Raw genomic sequence first — 4,907 nt, 5'->3', positions numbered from 1 at the left:
GGGGCTGGCTCTTTTCCTTTAAATAGGCTCACCTTTGACACCCAAAAGTGTGCCTCCTGAGCAGGGGCTGGTACTGTTAAAAGACTGATAGCAGTATTGAATCAGCTCCGAGACCTTCAAGGAAATGCTGTGTTGACTGTAGCTGGGAAACCCCGCCCAGAGCTCTATGAACAGCGAATGAAAAAGACTGACAAGGCTCCACAGATTTTTCCTCACTCTCCTGTCTGTGAAGTGACAATTGTAATGGACCAGCTCCATCTCTTGATAACTGCAACCAAAAAGAAACAGTTATGGGAATTCATCTGGGCCTCAGGTACGTGTGTATATATATTCCCAAGCTAGTAGATTCCTCCAATTATATCAAAAAACGGTGATCCAGTGTAGCCATTAAAGTGTCCTATTCTGTATGTGCTCTGAATGTCTCTGTGTGGGGCCCTTTCTAGCCCAATCTGTCTTTGTTCTCATCCAGTGCTCACAAACAATAGGGACAGCCCAGACTGTTTGATGAAGTCCACGTGCGTTGGAGTAGCTGCTCTCCCCCAAAATGTTTACCTCCTCTCCTGGCAGACAGCTCTCACGATGTTTTTCTGTGCCAAAGGAATGGTTCCAGCTTTACCTCCTCAGCTGAGGATGAAAGCTCACTTGAAATCACCTCCTGTAAAATACAGGGGAGTTGGCAGCTGGATCACTGCCTGCCCTGTTCAGCTGGGTCAATGGAGCACCACCCCGTTGCATCTTTTCTCCACTCACATACGTGTGAATCAGACCAAGACTTTGTGTGGAGGAAGTGGCATAATCAGATGGCTATCATCCATGTGTTGGACACCTGATAAAATCTCCCCCAAATAAAAGAGTGGTAACTCTCATGACCTTGCAGAGCATTGCCGCTGTACAGCCTTCTGTGAGACAGCAGCAAAGCAAAGCACAAGCACGCAGCTGTCATACAGGTAGCCTGTTCTTCAAGCCTCTCATGATCTTCTGAGCAGGGTCAGGTTTCTAAACATGTTCCAGGAAGGAGGGATCGAGTGACCCTGTCCCTTGGCAAGATAAGGTGGCTATGGGAGCCTGTATACAGAAAGAATAATCAGCCCGACCCTTTGCAGGAGACCGCAACCTGAAAGGTCTCCTTATTTCAGCAAGCGTCCTCCACCGTGGAGGACCAAAAAACGGAAGGCCTAGCAATGCAAAAAACCTGCAAGACCCTTGTCCCATCTTTGATATGTTTGTATCAACACCCATCCTACTTAGCAACCTTGCTTTCTTTGCTAGGGAATGGCAGAGAGTCCCGCTCACTGCAATAGTGACTGGCTTCAGGGTGATTTTTGTCCCTCTGCCGGCCTCCCTGAACTGTAGTGTTCACAACAATGACTCTTCGTTTCTGCAGGAGAGCGTTATGCATTCTCTGGCGTGAGGCCTGCTTACTGTCTCCATTCCCGACATCTTAATAAAGGCACGTAAATTCTGAGTCCCTCTTTGGACAGTAAGTTCTTTCTTTCATACGGCTTTGGAGTTCTACACTTAAAACACCTTTTAAAATCTGGCCAATGGCTACTAGGTATGGTGACAGGGTAATGAGAGCAGCTCTGCCGTTATGGAGAGGGCATGGAGGGACCTCCTCATCACTGATCTTCATCTTCTGATCTTGAGATTAACTGGATAAATAATTTCCCTTGGTAAAACACAGCCATCTGAAAAAGTATCTGTAAATGGCACTCGTCCCCACGTCAGCTTTCAGGTAAGCCAAAAGCAATAGGTTTCAGCTTGTGAGGGAAAATGAAAGGTAATTTATTTTTTTAATGTGTGTCAGTAGGCTTATTTTATGAGAATGAAGCTGCAAGCTGTACCATCTCCACTGAAAAACACAAGCTATCAGTAGCCACTATCAAATAACAAGAGCAGCTAGTGGGATGAACCCAGCCTTTGACACGAGGCAAAGCAGAGAAGGCACAGAGGGGACATCCAGGAGTCGAGCCGCCTCTCAGAGAGATCACAGCCTGCGAGTCCAGCTCTGTATTTCAGCTGCCTCCTCTCTGCCGCCAGAAATCCAGGGCACGGGACAAACAGCAATGGAAAATCCTGCTAGATCATTGTCCCACCTCAGGCACGCCTGGTTTGGTAGGCTCAGCCACACAGGAATCCACAAGCGTACTGGAAAATTAATAGTGGTTCTGGAGACCGAGTAGAGTAAAAACCACTAAGCTGTAACATTTTCTCTTCAAAGAGAGAAGATCCGCACAAGCAGCCCCTGATCCCTGATACTAATTCAATGGGACATACCCAGGTCCTGATGAATTCCACTGAAGTTTTGTCAGAGGTTTTAATTAGATCAATATGTTGGTGTCCGAGTTTCACTGCACAATTCTTTCTGAGTTTGTGATCAATTCCTCAGTCACCTAACTTTCCCTGAAACGCTTCTTATAGTGTCGCTCACAACACTGGAGACTGGATTTAGATAGGACAAATATTAAAGGTGCGCCTTACTAAGGCTGTTGGGCGCAGGCATCTTCCCTCTCTCTGGTTCATTAAGTTCCACATCTAACACAGCCTCTTCTGCTCAGTTGTGCTGCACAAAGGACTGGCTCCTCCAGAGTCATTTGAGCTATTGTGATATGAATCAGCTGTGAAAAAGGCCCAGGGTCTTCCCAAATCCTGGCATAAGAAGTAAAGGACCAAACTGCTGACTGCACTGCATTTCCCTATGTCAGAGGAGGATTAATTAATGTTTCCAGGCTGCTTTGAAAATTAAAAGTGCCATGTGGTACAATATTGCTGTTCCTGTTTTTCACCCTGTAGCTGATATGTAGCATGTCCCTTACAAACAAATTGGAAATTGCTTTTGGTATTTTTGGTGTTTTTCAGTGGAGCTGCTACAGACTGCTGCTTCGTTCTAATAAATGTGCCCTACCTCACCCTCCCCTGTCCCCCTTCCTCTAAGCTCCTCTGCAAGGGAAATAAAAACATCAGTCTCTGGCACCATCTGTCAAGCCCAGGCTAATCCATTCTCTGCTTGCCTCATGGTCAATTTGGTTTCTTTCTGATCTGTACAGCTACCCTTCCTATTGCTGAGAATTTAATACTATTCATAGGTTTGGGCTTCGTTTTATTTTCATGGTAATATTATTATGATGATTGTAATGTCCAGACATACATCCCCTCCATATGCCCAGGCCGGAGAACAGTACCTAAGCAAACACGCAACCGCCCAGTACGGCAGGTAGCATCGCTCTCCCCATTTTACAGAGGGAAAATGGGGCAAAAAGAACTGACTTGCCCAGGGATGTATGGATGCCTCAGCAGCAGAGCTAAGCAGAGAGCTCACAAATCCTTGGAGAAGACCCAGTCACTGCCGCTGACTAAAGCACTGTCACTTTGCCTCTCTTTTTCCCTCGTTTTGTCTTTGTTTACGGTGATCTCTATGGGAGCTTTACAAAGATGATTAAGACGTGGACCTTCATATAGCTCCTGTGACAAGACTGAGCAGACCCACTAGGGACAAAGCTTACACTTACTCAGTGAGGCACAACAGCAGATCAGGTCAATCCGTTAACAAACAGAGCACGTTAGACCAGTTGTTTCCTCCATTTGCTGGTGGTAAATGGGACCCCAGGCATGGTCTTTATGGCTTCCTTCTAATATTCTTAGTTCTTCTGTTGTCCCCATGCCATTAACTAAGAGGCGATTGCTGTCTGACAGACTGCTCCAACACTTTTCATGTCCTTTGCATGATCTAAAGAGAGGTTGATGACAGGCCAATGAGAAATGTCAATGCTCAGCTCTGTTCAGGATCAGGCCAGAGCTGACCGTACTGAAGAGATCTGATTTTTTGGAGGTCTGCCCAAAGCAAACAGCAGTTCTTAACATATCGATGTTGACCCATTGCTGTCCACCCTCGTGCAGGCAGTTGTGTATCCCCCTACCTAGCTATCTCTAACAGTAAGAGTCCATGCAAGAAGACACAAGCTGAAGAACAGCTGGACATATAATTATGTGCTGCCTGCCATACGTTCACAGAGGTGTCCCTTTGCCTTTGATGTGAGATGACAGAAGAGTCCTGCTGGGCCATTTCTTCCTGCAATTACTGCAGTTCCTCTGGTGATACCACGTGGATAGACCCAGGAATCACCATACATGAAATACTTTCTCTAACATGGATGTGGTATTAGAACAGAAATCCTTAAAATGGCATGGCTTGCCCCACAGCAGAAGGAAAAAACCACCCCTTTTCATGTATTTTTCATAACCAACAACTCAAAAGGATTTTTTTCATTGTATTTTGGCCAAGACCACTGTTTATTTGCCAAGGATGCAATCTGTGCATGAGCACTGAGCCATTAAAACTGGCAGGGAATTAGTAACGCTTGCAACCAATGGCCAAGAAGGGCCACAAACACTTTGCCTTTTTCTTCCCTGATCTTTCATCTTCATCACGGGCAATATTTAAGGTGTCACGCAAAGATTTCAACCTGAGTGGCCTGAAACACTGCAAGCAGTATCAGTCACAGCTTCACTGAGGTAAGGATGTGGCTGACAGCCATCTCAGCACCTTTCACCGCCGCAAACCCTCACAGGACCTGCAGCATGGTGAAGCTCACTGCCAGGGCAGGCCATGTCCCTGGGCCTGGAGACAGGACTCCCCTTCCTCCTAGCCAGGCCCACGGCAATGTGCTCCCGGGGTGCACGCAGGCCTGGTCGGCAGGCCCGGCGTGCCTCTGGCTTTCGGCTCCTGCAGTAAGAGGTGGGCGCCTCTTGACAAGGCCTCCTGACGGGGCGGCCGAGGGGGAAGGGGCGTGGGAAGCAGATGGGGGAGCGGAGAGCACTGGGCTCGGGGCGGCGGCTGACAGGCGCCTGGGAGAGAGGACTTGGCGGGCGGGTGAGGGCTGAGCGTTGTCGCCCGGCCCTCGCTCCCC

This window comes from Aptenodytes forsteri, unplaced genomic scaffold, assembly GCF_000699145.1.
Source record: "Aptenodytes forsteri isolate BGI_AS27 unplaced genomic scaffold, ASM69914v1 Scaffold280, whole genome shotgun sequence".
In the NCBI taxonomy this organism is placed as follows: Eukaryota; Metazoa; Chordata; class Aves; order Sphenisciformes; family Spheniscidae; genus Aptenodytes; species Aptenodytes forsteri.
This window is presented reverse-complemented; position numbering follows the sequence as displayed.